This window comes from Saimiri boliviensis, chromosome 3 (assembly GCF_048565385.1).
Source record: "Saimiri boliviensis isolate mSaiBol1 chromosome 3, mSaiBol1.pri, whole genome shotgun sequence".
NCBI classification, from domain to species: Eukaryota; Metazoa; Chordata; class Mammalia; order Primates; family Cebidae; genus Saimiri; species Saimiri boliviensis.
In genome coordinates, this window is record NC_133451.1 from 123,088,521 (window position 1) to 123,113,505 (window position 24,985).

Genomic DNA, 24,985 nt, shown 5'->3' on the forward strand with positions numbered 1-24,985 from the left:
CACGCACCACCATGCCCAGCTAATTTTTTGTATTTTTAGTAGAGACGGGGTTTCACCACGTTGACCAGGATGGTCTCGATCTCTCGACCTCGTGATCCACCCACCTCGGCCTCCCAAAGTGCTGGGATTACAGGCTTGAGCCACCGCGCCCGGCCTGAGAATAATTTAATTTTAAAACTAAAATAATGGAGTATTATCAGCTTCTTGGAAGAAAAGAACACCCAGCTCCCTAAGACACATTATCCAGGTTAATCGCTTGCCAAAGTTTTTACGGCCTTAAGCAATTTTAAAGATGGGGAATGGGAGTTGAAATGAGTGAGTGATTCATGGACATTTACAGTCACCTTATAACCCCTGATCCTCCACTGGCTTCTCTGGCTGGCGGCTTCTTGGAAACCTGCAGTTCTGCTAATCCTGCTGACAGGTGCTGGGCAGTGGAGAGCTATATGCCTGACAGAGGCCAAGGGCCTCCATCCCCAGCTAAAACCCATTCTTCCTTCCAGCCTGGCTGCATTGTATCTGTCCTCACTCCCTGAGTGATATTCTACAAAGAAGTCCCTCTACTCTGCCTTGCATTCAAGTTGTCCATCCAGCCACATCTTTTCCATAAATGAATCCTATGAAATAATTTGTACATACGAGATGCAAAACAATTTTTTATGGACAAAAATAAAATTAACTCGATTTTGTAATTTAAGTAACATTCCAAAAGATTACATCACTGGAAACACTGAATACTAGAATGGTAGTGAAAATTAATTTTAAAAATCTATACATTCAGTATAAAAGCAGGTTCTAGGGTCAGAAAACGTGTTTAAGTCCCTTTGCTCTACTTGTTAGATGTCTTTGGACACTTACCTTTCTTAGCTCAACTTTTCTCACCTTTAAAATAAAATGCTTACCTCATACGGTTACTTTGCAATGCAAGCACATTAAGTATGTAAATCACTCTGCCTACATCCTGGCTGGTGACGGGACCCAATAGCATGAAGCCTTCTCCTCCTCTTCTGCCCAATAATAAGGAATTCCAGAGCACCAGCAATCCAATCTGAAAGGAAACTCGTAATAAGTATTTATGAAACTTGTAATAACTATTCATGAAACAGTTGAGAAAAGCAAGATTTTTTCTTTGGCAGGTAAAAAAGGATTGTGAAGAAAACAGAAAAGAAAGTAGAAGATTTAAATTCCTAACATGACTCATTCACTTCAGGATTTCATCTCACCTTTCCATTTCCACCCATAAATAACTAAATGTTCAGATATTAGTGATGCCATGTTGCTAACTTTATTAATTTACCTTTACAAAATAAATCTTGTGAAAGTAAATTGATAAAATAAATTTTGTTCTGGATCTATGAGAATAAATATCTCTTAATAACCAGTAAATAAAAACACAGTGTGCTGAAATGAGTTAAACTGAAAAGGCCGATATTGTTTACTGACCTCTTGGTTATATTGTTGAATAATCGGTTGGCATAAATTTAAAACTTGTGTGATTTCATTTTTTATGATGCATTGTAAAATCACCAAGTTATTTTATAACTTATTTAACTCTATTCATAATAGGCAGCTGCACTTGAACACTAGTTTTTCTGTATTTCTGAACTCCCCATTATGCTCTGTGTTTAGTTCGGGACCAGCCAAATTTATTTTGTAAGCTGCACTGAGCTTTCACATGGCAATAATTAATGACCTTGGCCTTCATCTTCCAGCATTATAACTCACTTTGGGTGGCTTTTCCAACCACTAAAGCCATAGTTTTGCACTATAAAACCAGCCAATCAATATGAAACATCAGAAGTGTGTTTATTTATATATGTATTGCTTTTCATCTCCAAAGCACTTTAACGACATTAACTAATGGTCCCTAAAATAGGTGAAGATGGTTTGCTCTAGGCTCAGGACACCAACTCTAAGAGCCCGAGATACTGAAGGTGGCTACAACTCAGAAGGAACAATTTCCTTCATGGTTTTCTTCTTCCTCACCTCCTGGGGAAATCATTCATTCATATTTACTCTGGGTCTGACAAACAAAAAAGAAAAAAAAAAAGAGGAGAGAGAAAGAAAGATCTTGAAAACAGAGAGGAGCAGCACAGTTGGGCGGGGAATGTCAACCATCTTAACAGTGGATTCCCACTGTCTCACAGGTCAGTAGATCACTAGCACATCCACAGTGCTTATGCCAGGGTACACAGGAGACTGGGTTATCAAGAGCTAATTACTCAGACAAGGTTTTGATCCTCAATTATCTAGCTATTTCAGATGAAAGTGGGTGTGGTGTTTTAATTTTTCCTAGCAAGAAAGTGCTGACATATCTGGATGACTTCCTCAGTTTTCTGTTTTAGTGCGTGTGTATTCAACAGAGGGTTATACTGGTGCTTTCTAAATTATTACCACTCCTCTAAAAACACCACCACTTGTGAGTTGAGGTCACAGTTCATCTGTGAGTCTGAGCCTCATATCTCACACCTCACTATTAAGTATTCTGCTTGTCACATAAAAGCAGAGCGTTGCTATCTTTTTTTCTCTCCGCGCCCTGCTCTTTAGAAGAATATTAAAAAGTCTGCTCATTCATTTTGGTTCCAACATCAACATTAAAAGTAATTATATCCTTTGCTAGAATAATTATTTTTTACTATAGCTCTCATTTAAAAATAAAACACTTTAATAATTTCAAGAAATTATAAAAGATTGAAACATTTCTAGAAAACCTGTGAAAATTGGCTGGTTCTTCTTTGTTTTCGTTCTCTGTAGTAACAATTGCTTTGAGAAATGGAAATTGTCATGTGTTTGGCTCTAAAATCAATGCAAAGTTTATGGCTTACTCTTTTAAAACCATGAGACCACATGCAGAGAACCTGAAGCTGTTTTCTCTTAATTACTAGTGAAACAGGAAAGCAATTAGTAGAGCAATTAATTCAATATGTAGTGGGACATTTTATTAGCCATTTTTATTCTAATACCATAAATAAATGCTTCCTTTCACAGGACATACCCAGAAAAAATAAATAAAATTATCATGAAATAAGAAGCACTTCATAAAATTGGCAAACATATCTGTTAGTGATCTTAACTATATAAAAGCATGACTCTGTGGATCAGTTATAACTTCTATTCTTCCAACTTCTATTCTTCCCCAATTAAATTAAATTTAAATTGCTCCTATCTAAATCAACATTTACGGCTTTGACCTCAGTATCTGACTTATTGCTAATAATTTCCCTCAAATAATAAATATCAAGTGAATAATGTGATGATAAATTTTAATTTAGTGAAATAGAATTTATTTTATTGCAAAATTAGTTGCTGCTTCTTTCAAATGCCAAGAACTATAGGCTAAAAAAATGGTTATTTTTTGCAACTATAAGATTCCCTATGGTTTTTGAAGTTCTATCAGAGGTAAAAAGTTGTTTTTCCTAAATTTTTACAGTATACTTTTTTATAAGATTAATTATTTAACTACATCACTCAGGGTAAGTTTTCAAAGTGATTTTTCTGTTTAAAAGGACTTTGTACTTTTATAATTTATCATTTTTACTTCTATATTTATACTTTCATATCACAAATGTGAGGTGATTTTTGTATGTGTTTTAAACAATGTTTTGTTTTAATAATGTTCTAATTAATATGATGATCAAAAAACTAAAAGTATGAGCTCCACATTAAAGTTTCAGTATTGAAAGTACTGCATAAAATGAATCTTGAAAATTAAGATGGCCAAAGGAATACTAATATTTACATGTGGAACCTAAGCATGTTAAGGACAGGACAATATTATCTCCTCTTTAATCAAAATGATTAGAACTCTTAGGGAAATATTGATTTTGCAAGTGTTGAACTTATAACATTGATAGTAATGCTAATTAAATGTCTCCAACACTCCCTAAAAAGAAAGAAAACATGATATTAATTAAGTCATCAGATAACCTTAACTAGATTGGGGCATTTGCTCTGGAGAATGTTATAACAATCCTTCAGATCCTGTTTTTCTAGTAGGCCTTCAAAGGCTACATAGCACTGAAACTCTGAATTTCAAAGAAACCGTTCAGGAGTCAGACACGAATTGGCCCTAATGTGTTTTAGAATATGGTGTTCTAATTGGCACACTGTCGAGGCATTACCCAGATGTATAAAAAGGATGCTTTATGTAGACTAAGGTTGGCAGCTGTGTTCTTGTTGGTTGGTCAGTTTTTTGACATCCTGCGACCTCTAGTGAGAACCAGAAGTTGTCAGCCAACATAAATTTCCTTGCCCAGGCTGAGTCCCTATAGGAGCTGCAGAGAAAGAAAAGCTAGGCTCATAGAACACTTTTTCTTTTTCCAGATCGCAGCATCCATTTGGATTTGAGAGGATGAAACTATTCTTTTAAATACCTTTAATTTTTTTCCTTAAAATCTCTGGAAATTTTATTCCAGTCCTTCAATTACTATTTCAGTACCTTCAATTACTACTCTAAAGTTAGTAAAAAGAAAAAAAAAAAAACAAGGGTGAAAGGTCCAATGAATATATGAAGTGACTCTCAAGGGTAAAAATAAAATGTGTCTCAACTATATATTACAAATAAGTAAAAGTAGACTGTTATCTCACATATGCTTTTCAGTAAACATTTCTACAAATTACATGCTCAAATTTTAGCCTGTTTCAATTATACTATATTTTGATTAATCCTAAAAGCATAGTAATGTTCGCTGAAAATAAGATACAAAACAAGGGCATTTAATTACAAAATAAGTAGATAAGGTGTAAATGAGACTGTCCTAACTTTAACTCCCAAAGCACGTGTTGCATATAGTACCTGGTATACTACTCATTCTGAAAAGTTTCCTTATAATAGCTATAACTTTTATAAAGATGCCTACTTGCTTAAAGGCAATGTGTATTTATTAACAATAAAATATAGGCACAGAAAGATGAATGACACATGACCACCACCCAAACTGATTGTACAATCTAATGGATGGATGACAAATAGAACTTGACAGAATGTGATAAATATCGTACATGAGGAACAAAGAAAAAATTCTATATGTTCTGTGAAAAATGATCGTTTTCACTTTAGGAATGAGGGAAGGATTTATATAGCAGGTGCTACATGAGTTGGACCTAAATAGAGACTAAGGACAATGAGAGGGGATGAAAGAAGCAGCAGCCAGTACCTTTCTGCCTTCTTTGATACTCTCTAAATTCTGTTCATCCTCTTCAGCCTTATTTTAGCTTCACTTAATCTGTAAGATAAATGTGGAAAATATACCTTGGATACTAATCATGTATTTTGCCCCAAATTCACCTACACTTTCAACTTCCTGCATTTTCACTCTATTGTTGTAAATAACAGTGAACATATTAATGCATTGTGTGCATCAGGATATTTGGCATGAATAATCTCATTTAAAATGGATTTTACACTCAAACACTTATAAATAGTTTTTTAATGTTTCCAAACCACAGTTGCTATGGAAATTATGAATGTTATCTTTACTTAGAAAAACTGGAACATTTCATACCTATTCTTTAGTGATATCACATTTAACACTGTTACAAAAACATGAGTTCAAAGATTCTTCCAGAAAAAAGGTAAGGTTTCTTAATCAAATAAATCTTGTCTTGGAAATTTGTAAAATATATATGTTTAATATGCAGAATATACAAATTATATATTTAATATGTACAAGATATATATTTTATATTTAAAATTTATTTTACTATATTAAATGTATTTAATTGAATCTCAAAGATTTTGACAATCTCAAAAAATTTCTGTTCCGGTGATCACTTTTTGGGAAATATGCCTATAGATATTTAAACACAGTAGCAATATTTTATACTCAAATACACATATGACACAATATATTTATAATGTTGTGCTATAATTATATAACTAAGTAAAAATAGATATGTGTAGATATGTAGTTATTACTGGAAATGTATTTTTTCTTAGATTTCAGTATGGGAGATATGAGCATGGGGATCTCATTATACCCTAAAGATTTTATATGATAAACTCTACCAATATAATGATGAAATATTTTATCATTTAGTCAATCAATAGAGTACAAAATTCATTGATTAAATTTGGTCATATCATGACTTGCATGATTTGATTGTCTTTCTTCTTTCCTCCCTTTTTCCTTTTCTCCCTCCCTCCCTTATTTTCTTTTCTTTATTTTATTTTATTTTTTTTTGGTAAGAAATTTAGTCTAAATAGTTCTAGAGCTATTCTTTATTTTTTAAAACTGGTTTTTAAACTAAATAAGAATATTGCAAGAAACAGTAGAGATTTGCATTTGTTTTCTTTATTATATTTGGCAATACAGAGCTAGTTTCCAATTTGGTTATTAGTAATTGTGCAAAGTAATTTCAATTAATCACCCACTATAATTCAACTAAACACAATGTATGTAATGAGGGGACATATCATCAAAAGTTACATTAAATTTAAAAACATTAGTTATTTTAATCATTTAATTATTTTAGCATGAATCGTAGCAATTAAAATGATCTTGTTTAACTCCTTCATTTCTAAAATGATTGAAATCCTGTTAATACCTTGCAGATCTGTAAGAGTGGCAGGTAGCCAATAAAAAATCTTAGCTATTTTCATGATTTGTTGGTTTTAGGCTCCATTTTTTCCTCTAAGTAAATGAGTCAGGATCTGAACTAGATGACTGAGTCTTCATTCATCACAAGTTCTTTATATTATACTGTATTCGAATATTCAAAAACTACTTGAGGCTCAGTGCAGCCTGCCATAGGGAGCAACATTACTTAGGTATGTCTCCACATGCTAAAGGAGATGGATAAAGATATTTTCTTTTACATAATTAATGAGGGACAACTGAGCAATGGCACTATATTCTCTGTTTCTCATGTGTATTAAGTCACCTTATGCCTGAAACAGACTTGGTCACTTGGAAGCTCTCTGATTATGCAGAGAGAAATTGATAACAGTTTTAATGCTATTCAAAGATTATGTGGCATAATTTGTTCCTGTAGTTATTTTACTGCTCTATGAAGAACCTGACCCATAGAGTAAATTCCAAATTTGGAAATTTTATTTCCAAATCAAGTCACTTTGACATGCACTCTAAGCCCTTTGTTATGCACTCCAAGGATTAAAATAAAAAGGTTGGGCCGGGCGCGGTGGCTCAAGCCTGTAATCCCAGTGCTTTGGGAGGCCGAGGCAGGTGGATCATGAGGTCAAGAGATCGAGACCATCCTGGTCAACAAGGTGAAACCTCATCTCTACTAAAAATACAGAAAATTAGCTGGGCATGGTGGGGCATGCCTGTAATCCCAGCTACTCGGGAGGCTGAGGCAGGAGAATTGCCTGAACCCAGGAGGCGGAGGTTGCGGTGAGCCGAGATCGCGCCATTGCACTCCAGCCTGGGTAACAACAGTGAAACTCCGTTTCAAAAAAAAAAAAAAAAAAAAAAAAAAAAAAAAAAAAGGCTATGGTTTCTGACCTAAAGGAAAGTACACTTTTATAACAGAAATAGTCACCTAGTAACTGATTATTTGACTGCCTTGGAAATCCAAAAATGGCTTCATCACCACAAAATGAAGAGTAAAAGGAAAAGTATGTTTTTTGAACAAAGTTTGATATGTTCTGTCTGTTTTAATTCGTTCTTTTATGAACACAACACTAGATAGAATACAATCTCTATATTACTTCCTTCATAATTAAAGAATAGTTATTAAACTTTATACTACATAAATCATATGCTAGGTATCCAACCTTTCTTCTTCAGTAACTTTACCATGTACTTTGTTGATTAGCTAAACTGAAAGGTGCACTCAACTTGACAATGTCAGTAAGTTGAACAAAAGATTTTGCTTCTATTAACCTGTCGAACAGTGTTTGCTCATAAGTATTAAACTGTTACAAGAAAAATGAAATGTTCAGCCTTTTTTTATTGTTTGGGTCTACTTTTTGTCACTTAAAATTATGGTTTTGTCTGCTGCCTTTGATAAATATTTCTGAGTGTTAAGTATCAAGGCTAGCAATATGGAATCTAAACAATTTAAAGTCTCTCAGCTGACTATTTTTTAATTCTTTTCAGATTTTTCCATTTGGTACAGGGATTATGAAGAGTGATTTTTCCACCAGAGGAAGTTCTTTTGTAGAAAAATGATGCTTGTCATCTGAGATGCTTGATATTTTCATAGATATTCAGATTTTCCTTATGTCTTGAATCAAATTTGAAAATTATATTTTTCTTAGAAAATTATGGACCTCATTTGATTTGTTTTATCAGAGTTTTCAAATTTGTAAACACTCATGTGTACATATAGTGTTTCATTACCATTTTCTGTTTTTGTACATCTCATGCCTTTTTCATTCCCAATCTTGTTAATTTCCTGTTTTACTTCATTAAACTAGTCAAAAAATATTCTTTTTCTAGTTAATTTACATATCTCTTTAATAATTCTTTCTAATTTTATGTTCATTTTATGGAAGTTTTTTTAATATCTTAAGTCCTCAGTTCATTTATTTCTTTCTTCAGGAATGAGCAGATTTATGATGATGTAGTATGCATTTGGAGTTCAGTTGCAGGAAGCAAAAACTGTTCTATTTTAAGCAGAAAGAAATGTGATGGAACTGCATGCTTAGAAAGAACTTGGAAGGACTGGAGAAACAGGCTTGATTCTGATTCAAGAATGACCCCAGAATAAGATCACAAACCTGGCCTGCCAAGGGAGGCACCACATTGGATAGAATCAGAGAAGGAAGAATTAAGCTATCACTGGAAAGGTTGACTTCAAGAACAAACCTCTTTAGCTTTGATGCAGAAAATCAGGAAGCTTTTATTACCATCACATCTTCCTCTGACGAAACTCTAGAATGTTGCTCCAGAAATAGTTTCTACCCTGAGAAACTGCCTCAGCACCAGGAAAATGTCTCCTTGACTTTCATCTTCTAGACCTCTGCTGCCCAGCACAGCAGCCACCAACCACGTGTGGCTGCTAAGCACTGGAAATAGGACTAATCCAAATGGAGACATGCTCTAAGTTTAAAATACACATAAGATTTCAAAGACGTAATGGGGATAAAGAAAGAAAGTAAAATATTCCAATTTTTAAATCTTGATGCCATAATAAAAGGAAAATATTTTGAAATGTATTCAGTATTAAATATATTGGGTAAAACAAAATGCATTCTTAAGATTAATTTAGTACTTTTTTTTTTACCTTTTGTAATGTGACCACTAGAAGATTTAAAATTGTATAGATGGATCATACTATATTTCAAATGGACAGTGTTGTTCTGGAACTCATAAGACCACATCCCTTAGCCAAATCAACTTCACACCTAAAAATTTAGGTGCAAGAAAGTCATGGAAAAGTAGATTTTAGCTTTCTAGTTTCTGTCACTCAGAAAAATCCCTCTAATTGGAAGATGATAGATATTGAGTGTGATGAGCCACTATATCCTCCACATGAATTATTTTTTAGAAAAGAGCTCAAGCAATATTTCATGACGTTTAAAACTTAATTTTCTCATTGTAATGATCTTTGATACTATCTAGTTTTATTGTAATTTTATTATATTTACCCCAAATTATTTAGAATATTTCTTTTTTAATCTTCCAGAAGAGTTTTTTTTTTACTTGCAAGTACTGCGTTTGAAATTTTAAGTTTTCTTTGTTTAGCAATTTATTATTAATTCGTATTTGTGTGTGTGTGTGTGTGTGTGTGTGTGTGTGTGTTATAATCAAATAAGGTAGTCTGACACATTTTTTTCTGTTTGAAATATATTCAAATTTTCTTTGTAGCCAAAATATAACCAGCTTTTGCAGAAGCCCCAGGGGCATGTGAATGGAACAGGTTTTTCATCTGCAGTAGCATAAAAAATTGAATTTGTATATGTGAATGTCTTTATTTGCATTAATCAAACTGTCAGTACCCTTGCTTTTGGTCTTGCTTTGTTGTTGTTTCATTTTGAGCATGACAGATTTTTTAAAGACAGGGACATGTAAATGTCTCCAATTTTGTTAAAAATGACTTGCAATTAGGAAACAAAGTAAAACATCGAACATATGAGCAAACTATAGGCTGGTATGAGGTAAATCTAAATTAAAAGGTAGTAATAGGAAACAAGAAATTTTTGTAAAAGAAAAAAATACGTGTGTAGGGACTGGAAAAAGGTACCACATAGGACAAGATATTTTTATGTGATTTAAAATAGGAGGATTTGAGATTATTAAAAAAAAGGAGGAGTTAGAGCCCATGAGAACAAATAATGGTGGGCTGTAACAATAGAGTGAATGTTTGCTGAATCTAATGATACAGGTTTTCTGGAATAGAAATGGTATATTGGGAAGAACAGTAATGTTGAACAATATTTTCTTATTTATTGAACATTTGTATTAGTTCTCCTGGAAATGACCATTTTTATAATCCTTGCCTAGTTTTCAATGGAATTTTTTGGATTTTCCTTAAGGATTTGTACTTTTTACATAATCACTGCAAGTATTTTCCCCAGGTTTGTTATTTTCTTTTTGACTTTGTGACGTATTTGTGACACAGAAATTGTTATTTGTGATGTCAATTTAATTGCGCTTTACTTTGTGATTTCATTTTACTTCATTATCTGCTCATTGCTAAAGTGCAAATATTATGTGCACTTTACTTTCTGCATTCTCTGTGTTTTTTCTAATTTAAAAAACCGGGACATCAATTTTCCTAACACATTTTTATTAAATATTCTTCCTTTCACTACAGTCATACAGAAAGGAAAAAACATATTTGTGTCTCATTCTCTATTTTACATATATCATCAGTTTGCATCAGCAGATGGGTTCACAGCAATGGAGCCGTTCAGGTAGACCTCAGCCTTGACTATTAAAATACTGACAGTGAAATAATAATGTTACAATGGGAAGTTTATTAAAAGGATGACAAAATAAGCATTTCCATTAAAAATTAAATGTCTATAAATGTACTACATCAAACTTAATTTGTCTCGCTTTTATGTATTGAGATAGTTATAATTTAAAATATTAACACCAGTCAATAAAGCATATACCAATTAAACTTGGATATTTGCATACATTCTCTGTAGGTGTCAGCATTGCTTTGTAATAGTCTTATGCACAGAACTGTGTTTTCTTCATGTGACAGAATATAACTTTCATGTTAAATTCAAGTTAAACACCAGAATGGCCTAAGTCTCTAAGACATCTCCCAGATTATTCTATAGTTCTTAATCACCGGTGTGACTGAATGACTAAATTTCAGTTTGGAAAACATGGATATTTATTGTCTTTCTTTAGGCATGGATAAGTACTTTCAAGGTTTTATGTGGCATTCTCCGGATATTAAAATAAGATACTTTGAAAATATGCAATACAACATTCATAGAAGCTAACTCTATTTGGCATATTTAGAAATGACATTCATTGTTTATTGTTGAGAGAACAGTTGACACAGCTTTCTATGGAGTGATTTAGATTGCAGACGCCACTGCATCACTGTGTTCACGGTTTAAACTAATTATACACAGACTCGTTATTGGATAGAGTTATTATAATTCAAAGAAGGGACTGCTTAGTTAAGAAAGAGAGATATATACAAATTTATGTTCACACTAGGACGGTATCTATTCTTGGGGGAATTTTCTGATTCAGAGGCTTAGAGATGAATAAAATTCTGAAGTGGTAGAATCTGATTTAATAAATGCTTTGTGCATATGAACTTGCACCTGCAAGCAGTCCCGCTATGGACAGCATCTGTCATGACCTGTATTCATAGATTGTGTACATGGCTCTCATTCTTTTTTTTTTGTGGAGTGATAGAGTCTTGCACTCTTGCCCATGCTGGAGTGCAATGGCACGATCTCTGCTTACTGAAACCTCTGCCTCCCTGGTTGACGCGATTCTCTTGCCTCAGCCTCCAAAGTAACTGGAATTACGGGAGCACACCACCATGCCTAGCTAATATATATATATATATATATATATATATATATATATATATATATTGTATTTTTAGTAGAGATGGGGTTTCACTATATTGGCCTGGCTGTTCTCAAACTCCTGACTTTGTGATCTGCCTACTTCAGCCTCCCAAAGTGCTAGTATTACAGGCATGAGCCACTGCATTTGGCCATGGCTCTCATTCTCTACAGCATGGTGGATAATAGAAGCATGTTAGAATTACTATGGAGACACTATGTTTGCAAGAAACCCAACTTGCAAAACTAAGATTACAGGTATTTATAATTGTAAGTGATTGCATATTATGAACTGTAAATGACTACTATAATTTAAAATGTAACAGAGAAAAATCAAGGTCTCAGAAAACACATAGCCAGGTTTAACTATTCAGTGTGAATGTCATTTTTAGTAAGGGCTGACAAGCCTTTCTGTTCACCCAGTTGTTTTAAATGGCACTCTAGTAACTAGCAATGTTACTAGCTGCCTTCTTGTATGTAATGGTGTGAGAAAATGTTAGTAAATACTATCCATTTTTTCTTCAGTAAATTATGCCAGAAAAACTTCATAATCTATTTTACAGCTCCTTTTGAGGTAGACATTCTTTGGAACATCTGCAACAGAGTATTTCAGGTGTGAAAAAAATCAGGAGCAGTTTCTCTTTATATACCACACAACATATGGAACCTCACTTGTAGCTGGCAGAACTGCTTTTGAAAAGAAAAAAAAATAGAAATTTCCACCAAATTTCTCCAGAAAGTGAATCCTTATAAACCACATTTGATTATTTCTCGTGTGAAAGTGAAATTTAAAAATGCAACATACTCAAACACAGTACTTAGAGAATGCCACTCAGAGCAGCTGATTGCCAACATGAAGGTATTTGGACAGCAACTATTTGAAAGATACCATCATTACAGGTTGGAAATCCAAACCAAAAAAAAAAAAAAACAAAACTTTTTTTTCTAGTATTTATTTAAATATGGTTAACTTTTGATGCATTTTCTTGAGAGCCATTTTATGACTCATAAATGCTTACAAGGTAAGAGGATCATTTTCTAGAGACTAAAGGTCAGATGACAGTAAAACAGTTTTGGTAGTTTGAATCACTGGGACAAGAAGTATACAATGTCAGAGCTGGAAAGGACCTAAAGGACAATCTAATCCAGTTATTTCCTTCTTATAGGTTAGAAAACTAACGCTCAAAGAGACATATCCATTCACCCAGTTTCATGGGACTAGATCCATTCAGCTAGCTCTCCTGGTTGTTTCAGTATTCTCTTCATTGATCCCTGAAACCTATAGATCAGTTTTAGACTTGGAATGTCTAAACAGAGTTAGATTGTACCACTAGATACAATGGGTTTAGGTGTTTTAAATAATTTATGCAATTAAAACTCAGAGTAGATGTATGTATTTACTAGTTTTCCCTTAGACAGAATAAACTAACTTTGGAATATTTTAGTGAAATACCAGTGTTTCACATAATAGCAGCCTTAAAAATTAAAGTGGCAATTGGAGGAATAACTAAATTGGGCCTAATCTTATGTGTATTTTAATATTATTTTTAACGATTTCTTTTTTCCTAAATGATTTCTCAATAGTATTAATTATGACTACTGAATTCTCTAGACTAAGTGTTAATATCCTTCTACAAAACAGAAACATACTGGAATTTCTGTGTGAGGATCCATACATATGTTTTATTGGAATTCCCACAGTGTTCTGCAGGTCTTTAAAAATATAAACCAAGCCATGGGAGCATTCCTTTGATAGACCTATATTTACACCAACATGTTTTATTATGCTTGCAATTCATACAGGAGACTCCATTTCTGATACTCGTTAGACCATATTATCACTGTTCATTGAACACAACTTTTAAAATGTGGCTGAAACTTGGCTGAAACTAGAGCACTTTTTTTTTTTCCTGGCAACAAATCTCTATGTGAACCAAATTTGCCAACTGAATTTATTTATTGTTAGATTGTGCTAACAAATTAGGAACTATTGTTCAAATCCCAGAGGATACACATGCTGTCATAAAATTGCTTCTTCATCATGAGTGTATTCCTAGAATGACTATTAGTCTTACTTCCCCTAGACAGTCTTGGTTTCTTCCTCTTGCTGCATCATAAAAATAAAAGCATTCCTGTCACTCTCAAACGATGATAATATGTGATCAGTATAGTGAAAACGCAAACAAGAAAAGTACAACTTTTTTAAGCCCCCTATGATCAAAAACAGTAAAACATGGAGAAGGTTCTGCTTTTAGTTCATGTGAGTCTGATGTTGCTGCTATAATTTAAAAACCCATTGTCATTTCTGCCTCAGTACTTTCATATTGTTCATAGTCATAATGAGATTATTTTGGGGGTCAACGTGTTATTCGTTCCACAAAGGCTTCAGTTTAGCCCAGGAATGATTACAGTGAATTGCAAGGTCAGTGTTGCTAATAATCTTTATCTTTTCTCTCTAAAAAGTTCTGACTCTTTTCCAAAAATCTATATGCTATGGTTTCTGACCTTCCTTCATTACCACAGACACAAAGCTTTTTTGCTTTCTCCTTTATTCCTTATCATAAAAGAACATCTGAGGGAGTTCTGAGTTAAAAGAGCTTTCAAACTTTGGCCAGCATCTTCAGACAGTACAGTTGGCAAAAAGGCATGGTAAAAATAGCTCATTTACATCAGCCTCTCTGTCAGGAATACTTCAAAATTAGTAATACATTAATTTTTATACATAATGTACTTGAGCTTATAATCTTGAATTATTTAACTTGAGGTTTGGAGATGATAGAAGTTGATAGTAAAAGATAATTCATAGAACCATATGTAATTACACAGTTTTACTTACAGTATAGGAGAAAAAAATGATATCTCGATTGCAGCTGGATGTTGTAAGATTTGTGGGATGGCTGACAATAATTATAATGTTAATTTGATAACTGGGCTCTGGCAAAGAGACATTGTTTCTTCCCATGAAACTAACTGTGTGGCACGTCTTAGCAGTCACAGCAGTCCTGGCACGAAATGTCGTGAATGAAAAATTTATTATCTTTGGCGCAATCCAAACACTCTTATACCTAGAATTCCTCTGGATCATTACAGATTAATAATGGCTTTCTCTCTCCCCTTCTCTACCTGTGTGTGTGTCTGTGTCTGTGTCTGTGTGTGTGTGCGTGTGTGCGTGTGTTTGTGTGTGTTCCACAAAGCCTTCACACTTGGGTGCAACCAACATTGGTGATATGGTTTGGCTCTGTGTTCCCATCGAAATCTCTTGTTAAATTGTAATTCCCAATGTTGGAGGTAAGACCTGGTGGGAGATGATTAAATCATGGGGAAATTTTGCCCTTCTCAGGAACTCTCGTTGTTTAAAAGTGTGTGGCCCCTCCCACCTCGATCTCCCTTTCTTCATCCTGCTCCAGTCAAGTGAGACATGCCTGTTTCCCCTTCACCTTCCGCCATGAGTGAAGATTTCCTGAGGCCTACCCACCCATGCTTCCTGTAAACCTGCAGGAACGTGAGCCAATTAAACCTCTTTTCTTTATAAAAATGATGCAGTCTCGGTAGTTCTTTATAGCAATGTGAGAACAGACTAAGACAACTGGCCTTCAACTTAAGTTTCTAAATTTATGTGGATGTACCTGTTCCCAGTATATATATATTTTTGGTCTGGGCTCTGAACCTTCTCAATAGTGGGCCCTAGACTTTCATCCAGGCCACAGGGAGAAAGCCTGGCATCATTTTTTCCTTTCACTGCTTTCCAACTCACTAAGGAGAGGTAGATACTATGAACTTGGGAGTTGATAAGGTGGACACTTTAGGCTTAAGTTTTCTAGAAAATTAGGCAATCATAGTTGTAATATCCCATATGTCTATAAGCATGAAACGACTTTGTTGCAAACAAAATGAGTAGTTATCTTTTTCTTGAAGACTAGTAAGGAAAGGTTAAAGAGCTTCTTCTGATATGTCAAAGTAAGAGTTCTCCTATCATATACACCTTAATTATATCAATATGTATAACAATATATATTAATTGTATGTACACACCATATTAAATATATATCAATATGGTATTTATTTGTACATTTATATATTTACAAAAATTATGTTTGAGGATGTGTTGTGTAAGTTAGCCTAACATAAGAAAAGTGTTCTTATTTTAATTTAACTTATTAGACATGAAAAAATCTGATCTCTTCTATGTAAAATAAAACATGCATGTATTTCCAGCACTTTGGGAGGCAGAGACAGGAGGATCACTTGAGCCCAGGAATTTGAGACCAGCCTGGGCAAGATAATGAGATGTATCTCTACAAAAAATAAAAATAAAAAATTAGCCAACTGTGGTGGCATGTGCTTGTAGTCCTAGCTATTCAGGAAGCTGGAGCAGGAGAATCACTTGAGTCCAGGACTCCAAGGCTGCATAGACCTAGGATGGTACCACTGCACTCCAGCCAGAGTGCCAGAACAAGACCTGTCTCTAAGAAAAATGTAAGCAAGCAAATAAACAAAAACCTACCAAATTAGAATATTCAACAAGGCAGTTGTTTTTCTCTCTGCTTTTAAGTTCCAGCTAGTCTATTTTGGAAAGACAGGGACTCTGCCAATTAACATACTCTGCCTCCTCATACATGACTAAGTTTGCACTAAGAACAAAATTGTGGATCTAATTAATGTAAATATGTAATGGCAAATCATAGTCCATCATCACAATCTATAAAATGTCTTTAACTATGCTGACAGCACACTGTTTTCTAGCATTCAACATGAGCTAATTATCTGTCAGAAGAAATGAGACTAATAATTGCTCCAAAGTTGGCAATTTGAAACCAGAAGCTTCTGACCTAAAGATAATGACAAATTTATTGTAAATATATATCTCTTTATAAATTTATTTATTTCATGGAGTTGTGGTATAATAGAAACATGTTTTCAAAACTAGAAAACTAGTTTGCAATAATGCCATGTTCTCAGTAGGTACTTGGTAAATTCTCGGTGATGATGATTCATCCACGTCATGAGCAAGCAAGACTCCAGCACCTCATGCTGAATTTGGTTGAGCTGCTGAACAAAGAATGTCAGGCACCCTTCTTTCTTGTTTTATTTTGTTATCTAACTTATTTAATTTACAGGTCTTTTAAGGGATAATAGTAAGCCTTCCTTTTCAAATCTCCATATAGGGAAGCAGATTGTGCATGTGTGTGTGTGTGTGATCTACAGGACATATAAACAGATTCCCATGGCTAGGTATCTCTATGGTTTTGAAAGTATGTGCACCCTTGTGATTGCTCTTGTGAGTGTGTATGTGTGTAAGTCAAAAAGATAAGACTTGTCAACAGTCATGTGATTCACATTGAGGAGCCAGCCAGATATTCTTCAGGCAGTTTTCACTAGCTTGCCTTCAGTCTTCTGGAGTTTCAAGAGGGTATTATTGTTTTAAGATCAATGATTACACTTGGTTCAAGAAGATCTGATAACAAAACAGAATTAAAATGAATATACATCCTTTACAAAAATGTTTTGCAAAGTGTATTGAATTTTCTTTCTTATTCTTTCCTTAAGTAGTCAAAACCTACAAATAATTGAGATCAGAAGATAAAATCCGAGTGTGTATTGGCCTCAGATGAAAATACTGAGTTTTGAAATTACTGAGTTCATGCTGTGAACACAGCCAGTGATAGAAAACTTCATGGAGAAAACCTAGGTCAGGCACAAGAGAAGGCAAATGAGAAGAACCATGGAGCTCGACACTTGAAAGTCTTTTTTTTCTTTCTTTTTTATTTTATTTTAATTTATTTATTTATTTATTTATTTAGAGAAGAGTTTTGCTCTTATTGCCCAGGCTGGAGTGCAATCACTCGATCTCAACTCACTGCAACCTCCACCTCCTGAGTTCAAGTGATTCTCCTGCCTTAGCCTCCTGAGTATCTGGAATTACAGGCACATGCCACCACGCCTGGCTAACTTGTATTTTTAGTAGAGACAGGGTTTCTCTATGTTGATCAGGCTGATCTCAAACTCCTGACCTCAGGCAATCTGGCCGCCTCAGCCTCCCAAAGTGTTGGGATTACAGGCATGAGCCACTGCACCCGGCTGACACTTGAAAATTTTAAATGTCAGTTATATCCACTCTTCCTCACCTTCACTCACAAAACATTTTTTCTTCCAAAAGATTGGACTTTATCTAATATTGTGGAGTCCTGAACAAACTGCATAAAGGAAATGGATTTTTTTCCCAAATATAATTGTAGGTCTAAAGTCCAGATGACACCACAGAGGATCATTTCCTGATGATGTTGGAAAGAAAAGCCACCAATTTAAAAGTATTTTAAACCTTATTATCTATGCCCAAACGTCAAGTTTTATCAAATGTTAAATGTTGCTTCTTCAAATCCATAGTCTTGAGTTGTTACTATTTTGTTAAAGATTTTCAGTCTGACCTAGATTAGTGATATGAGTTAATTATTTCACAGTACTATTTGACAGGTACCTCTAAGTCTTGTTGCTTAAGAAAAATAAAACCTGTTTAAATATCTCTTTTGTTAGAATGAAAATGTTAATGATGGCAGTAATTGATGCAGAGTATGAATGTTTTATTGATCAGTAACAAGTTCGTTAAAGTACAAGCCTTTCCTTTCAGGCTGAAAATATTGACCAATTTTTAAAATGTATAAAACCTAGTACATCATTTTATTATTTATTACTTTTTATAAATAACCATTTTTGAGTTAATAGTTTACATAATAATGTGTTATTTCGATTATGGAGATAATATCTTGAATTTCTGAAAGAGATAGCGAATCAAAGTTATTATGGAAGATAAAATTTGAATTTCCTAATAGACTCCAGATTTGAATACAATTTAAAATATACCTCTTGATTGTACTTAAGTTTTAGAACTCTGGCTAATACGTAAGTAAGCAGGGGAGAAAGAAGTATAGTACTGAAAAATTCTGTTGATTAGGAATTCAAAGTAAGTAAATTATTGCCATGTTTCTTGAGTTTACACATTGAAGTGTAGGATGAATTTTAGTTAGATCATTCTCTTTTTTATCCTATTGTTTGTGCTTAAAATGGAACATGTTATTTTATCATTTTATAATTAAATTCTGTGATTTTTTGATACTTTAAAACCTTAAATTTGATATGCCAGAGACAGAAGGGTTTTGGAAAACTGAGAATAAATAAGAAAAGACACATTTCAAATATTTACTTTGAAGAGAAGGAAATTTCAGGAGCATTCAATTTCACATGGTTATGTTCTGAGTAGCCTCTGGGAAGAGCCAATAATTACAATGGTGTATCTCAGAAGTCTCTCTATATGTTTTGAAACTTTTGCCTGTTGGTATATTGTTTTAATTCCAAACTTTGGTGCACAAGACTACATCGAACTCTTGCAAGCCATTCTTCTGTACCATTGTATCTGAAGATGTATCACCTGAATTCATTGTCTTTGGAAGCTTTCAGGGATACAAGTTTACTTACACATTTATCCGTGTTGCTGCAGAAACACTGTTCCATACAGTTATCTAAGGTGTTTTTCCCTAAGATTATGTATTATCATTGATTCTGATTCAAATAATGCATTTACTAAAGTCCTGACTTAGCTATAATATCCCAAAAACATTTTTGCTGAGAGAAAAATATTAAATATTGTATTTTTAAATAGGACATGGCCTTTTTCAAATTAACAACAAATACAAAAAGAATCCCAGGCTATGGTGTCTGTCAGAGAGGTATTGAGCTCTGCTCCTGTCTGCTAGAAGGCCTGGATAGAATTTCCCTAGCTGCTATAAATATTTCAGAGATTCTGGGAGCTAAAATATCTCCCAAGTTAGATGGGACTGACAATCGCTTTTAGCCAGTTTTAAACAATACACACTTAATTATAGTCCTTGTCTTCATCTTAAAGATAACACTAAAATTTCAGCAATGATAATAGTAATAATAAAATATCAACTACTATTTATTGAGTACTTAGATACTGCTAATCTCATTTAATCTATACAACTGCACTATGTGGTAGGCACAAAACTTTTCCCATTTTTTAGATAGGAGAGCTGATATTTATAGAGGTTGAATAATAGCCCTTGTCACATAGTTAAAAACAGTTGAACTATGAGCAAATCTTGTCCATTGTTAAGCCTGCTCTCTTCACCACCACCCTGTTCCTTGCCATCTATAGGTTTTCATTTAGTCCAAAAATATTCAGAACAAATATCTGGGTAAGTAAGAGGAGGTACACTGCGAGTTTTCAGTGTCTCTTCTGATTGCACATGAGAGCTCAGGAGCAAGTTTTTATTCCTAAACATAACTTAAGGTAGAGCTTTTGAAGGGCAGGAAGGAAGAAATTACCATTTGCAATGAAGCTGTTCCAATACAACCACCTTAAAACTGATTTGTTGATGTCGTGTGTGTGTACATGAGTGTGTGTGTGTGTGTGTGTGTGTGCTACGCAATGAACAATCAACCTCAGAAATTTGGCTCTGATCCATCCTGGGCTGCCAATAGAGACGTGGCCGGAAAATGAACTCCATTAATTAGAGTCCAGAGTCAAACATGGTTTTATTCATTGGGCCAGACACAAGTCAGAAAACAGGATTGATGCCTTTCACATTAAAGAAAAATGCACAGAAGTTACATTATTAGAAAATTTTTTAAATTTGAGGAATGTTCCAGAAAAACCTCTGTAGGAAGGAAAGTATTATTCAAGCAATGTGTGTGTAAAATTAATTAATATATAGTACAAATAAAATTTTCTATTTTAATTAGTTGGAATCCAGTGTAAATGTTTAAAAGGCAATAATGGGAGGCAGGAGGGCTTGCATGCTAGGAAGATGATCCAATGGGGTGTCAACAAAAGAACAGAGGGTTCTGAATAAGACTTAAGATTTAAATGAGGGAGTCAAGTGCTTCTCTGGCATTCAAGGGCAGGAACCAGCTAGATGAAGACCTGAAAATAATAAATGTGAATACTCACCCCAATCTAATTTTAAACATGTCTATCAAAGATATTATGTTTTCAAAAATACAAAGAAATTTTTATTTTTTTTTGAAATAAAAATATATCAATTTTTTAAAATGGTACCCATGCTTTGCTGTTGCTCCCAGCATAGCGCAGTTCACTTATTAGGTAACCCTGGATACTGCAGCACTAGGAAAAGGAACCTGGAGATGCAGAATGTGCTGGAGGCCAGCATGCACGCTGTGAGTGGCGCAGACATCATGCTAACTAGAGTGGAGCTTTTCCATAATACAGGGGTATTGCTTCTGGGAGAAAAAGTGAACTAATTGGTTCTGAATTGAATGGTTCTAACAGAGAAGGTGTTTAGTCCTGGTTTGTAGTGAGGCAGATGGTATGTGAGATGTGGAGACTATATTTCTTCACGTAGTTCTGAGAATGATATCAGGAAAAGTCAAACCATGATTCAGAAAGTAAATTGTAAATTCTTCTATCCCATCAATAACTTTCATTATTTCTTTCACATTTCCTGTGGCTCTTATTTTCCAACTTTATTTGTTTAAAGGAGGCTTAGTAAGCCTAAGCCAAGGCATTTAAACACACACACACACACACACACACACACACACACACACACACTTTCTTTATCACACTTGAAAAAATACAGAGGAGAAAACGTATTAGGTTAGTTGCATAGCATTTTCAATATGGATAGTGTTACCATTATTGTTTTTTCACTATAAACCTTTACACAAATAAAAAGAGAGGTTTCCATTTTACAGGGAGTCTTGATACAATGGACATACACAATATTGTAAGTTTAGTTTATCTTAGAATGGTAATTAACCAGAAATCTACAAAATTGTCAATAAAACATTTAACATTACATGTTCTCCTGTAGTGAGAAATCAGACACCCTTTTTCTGTCCTAGAGACAATTGAATTTAGAATAAAAACAGTCAAGACAGCAAAAATGTCACTGTCCATGAGGACATTTATTGTTCCTTGACAATGATGTAAGTATATTCAGAGATCTAGAGTGCCCTTGTGTGACCTTAACCTACTGATGATCCATTCAAGCCAACTAAGCTGAATTAATAGTCAGAAAAAAAATCTCAGGTAAATATTAGCAGAGGAGGCTTTCTTATTCTTTTCATTTGTGTGTGTGTGTGGAGAGTAGAGATAAGGGGGAGTCAACATTTTGTGAAATATCCATTTAACAGTGAAACTACATAAATAGGATCTGAATCTATTTTTAGTGCTTCTTCTTCACGATTTTACAAAGAATGAGCAATAGGCCAATATAAGCCTGTGTATTTAGAATCTATTCTATTTAGAAAGGAAGATAAGCTAGGACATCAGGTTACCAGGTGCTTTGCCTGCTTTGTATTTACTTATATGTTTGTCCTTCTGGCAGTTACTTACACTGATTAGTTGCATTAATCCAAGGGCAGAATTTCTTATTCGCAAAGAAAATTGCATCGGTGTCCAATGACTATGGGATCATTCAGAAAAATAACCTGAAACTTTATGCAGCACCAAGTTAGCTTGATATTTGGCACTGATTTTTTGATGCTAGATACAACTGAATTTTCTTAAAAATTGAAGAATACTTCTCCAGCTTACATTTACTAGGTAGCAATTTCCTGAGCCTTTTGAATCATGTATTTCTCTATGTAGGATAAAGAACTGAATATCAGTTTTTAGATTACACAGGCAAGAGGAAAGGGAGCTTATACTTGAACATACCCTGCGTATACCGGGCATTGCACAGGATGCTTCCCATAATTTATTTGATTTAATTCTACCTGTAAGCATTATAATCTTCATTTTCTGGTTAAATAAACTAAGACTCACAGAGAAGATTATTTGTGCAGTCACAGTGTTTTAAATTCAAAGAGCTTCTATTAGAATTTATTATGATGGATTTCAACAGTTCTGCCTATCATGCCATATTGTGCAACCCCACAGAAACAACTGTCTGCTGCTCATAGGTCACATGAGACACTATAGTTGTGACTCAACAGAACAAGCATTCAGTATGTGAATGACATTTTTCTGCATTCTAATCCTAGATGTGAGGTAAATATGATTGTCTTTGATGATACGGGAATTAAAATAATAATAATTTGATGTCAGTATATTGCTGCATTTTATAATATTGTTAGACATATAAGCAGAACTGAAATGTCACTGCAATTTTTTTTTTTGTCATGAAGTCACTCCATGACTTCATCATATAAACTTTGGATTTCTCTAAGATTTTTTTTCTTGGCTAATACTTCTTGTGTGTTTTTTTTTCCTCTTTTTAAAGGCAATGTAATTATACTTACTTTTTAATATACTGTTATTCCAGCTTCTTCTAGAAACTAGTCTCACAGGGTCAATCATTTCACACTGAAGCAACCCAATAAAATGTTTGATAAAACACAAATATACTAATAAGCCATACGGTTTTCTCACTAAGAGCGATTCTCTCGCCAATGATCCAAATAGCTGCTTTTGGACTGCAAGTACCCCCAGACTTGGGGCCACATGCTTCTCTGGACAGCTGTGCTATTCCTAGCTCCTGTTGCTGGAACACCTGCAGCTACCTCGAAGGCTGTGCTGAAACTCGAGCCCCCATTGATCAATGTGCTCCAGGAAGACTCAGTGATTCTGACGTGCCAGGGGGCTCACAGCCCTGAGAGCAACTGCACTCAGTGGTTCCACAATGGTTATCTCATCCCCACCCAAAAGCAGCCCAGCTACAGCTTCAAGGCCAACAATGACAGCGGGGAATACAGGTGCCAGAGCGGCCGGACCAGCCTCAGTGACTCTGAGCATCTGACTGTGCTTTCCGAGTGGTTGGAGATCCAGACCCCTAGGTTGGAGTTCCAGGAGGGAGAAACCATCATGCTGAGGTGCCACAGCTGGAAAGACAAACCTCTGGTCAAAGTTACATTCTTCCAGAATGGAAAATCCAAGAAATATTACTGTTTGGATACAAGCTTCTCCATCCTACAAGCAAAACACAGTCACAGTGGTGATTACCACTGCACAGGAAGCGTAGGCCACAGGCTGCACTCTTCCAAGCCTGTGACCATCACTGTCCAAGTGCCCAGCATGAGCTTTTCACGGATGGGGATCATTGTGGCCGTGGTCACTGGGATTGCTATAGCGGCCATTGTTGCTGCTGTAGTGGCCTTGATCTACTGCAGGAAAAAGTGGATTTCAGCCAATCCCACTAATACTGAGGAGGCTGACAAAGTTGGTGCTGAGAACACAATCACCTATTCACTTCTCATGCACCCAGATGCTCCGGAAGAATTAATAGAGCCCGATGACCAGAACCGTATTTAATCTCCATTGTCTTGCCCTGGGATTTGAGAAGAAAATCAGAGCGAGAAAGATCTGGTATTTCCTGGCCTAAATTCCCCTTAGGGAGGACAAAGAGATGCTGCCATTCCAAAAGAGAGGGACTCTTCCAGAGTCGTCTACCTGAGTCCCGAAGCTCCCTGTCCTGAAAGTCACAGACAATATGGTTATAGATGACCAGCTGCACCTTCTGTGTTTCAGCCCTTCTTGACATCAAGACTCTTCTGTTCCACATCCACGTAGCCAATACAATTAATCAAACCACTGCTATTAACAGATTGTGGCAACATGGGAAATGCTTATGTTACAGGTCACATGAGAACAATCATGTAAATCTATATGATTTCACAAATGTTAAAACAGACTAACCTCTACCAACAGATTAAAGGTGATTGTTTCTGGGTGATAAAATTATTGATGATTTTTATTTTCTTATTTTTCTATAAAGATTGTGTATTACTTTTATAATAAAACATTATAAAAACAAAAAACAAACAAGCAAAAAGAAATAGCTGCTTTTTCCCTCTGCCACGACAGTCTGAATTTTTTGTTGTTTCTCGTCTTCTTTCTTCAGTGATTTCCTCCTCCCTCTCTTCTCCCTAGCATCTCCTCCTCCTCTCTCTACTCTCTGTCTCTGTCTCTATCTCCCCCTCCTCTCTCTTCTCTCTCTTTCTCTCTCTTTCTCTCTCTCTCTCTCTCTCTCTCTCTCTCTCTCATACGTTCTCTTT

At 34.8% G+C, this 24,985-nt stretch overlaps 1 pseudogene; it reads left to right on the forward strand.

Moving 5' to 3' along the window:
• The first annotated feature begins 23,411 nt into the window (after nucleotides 1-23,411).
• LOC101028500 (low affinity immunoglobulin gamma Fc region receptor II-b pseudogene) lies at nucleotides 23,412-24,242 on the forward strand (annotated as a pseudogene).
• Nucleotides 24,243-24,985: the final 743 nt, after the last annotated feature.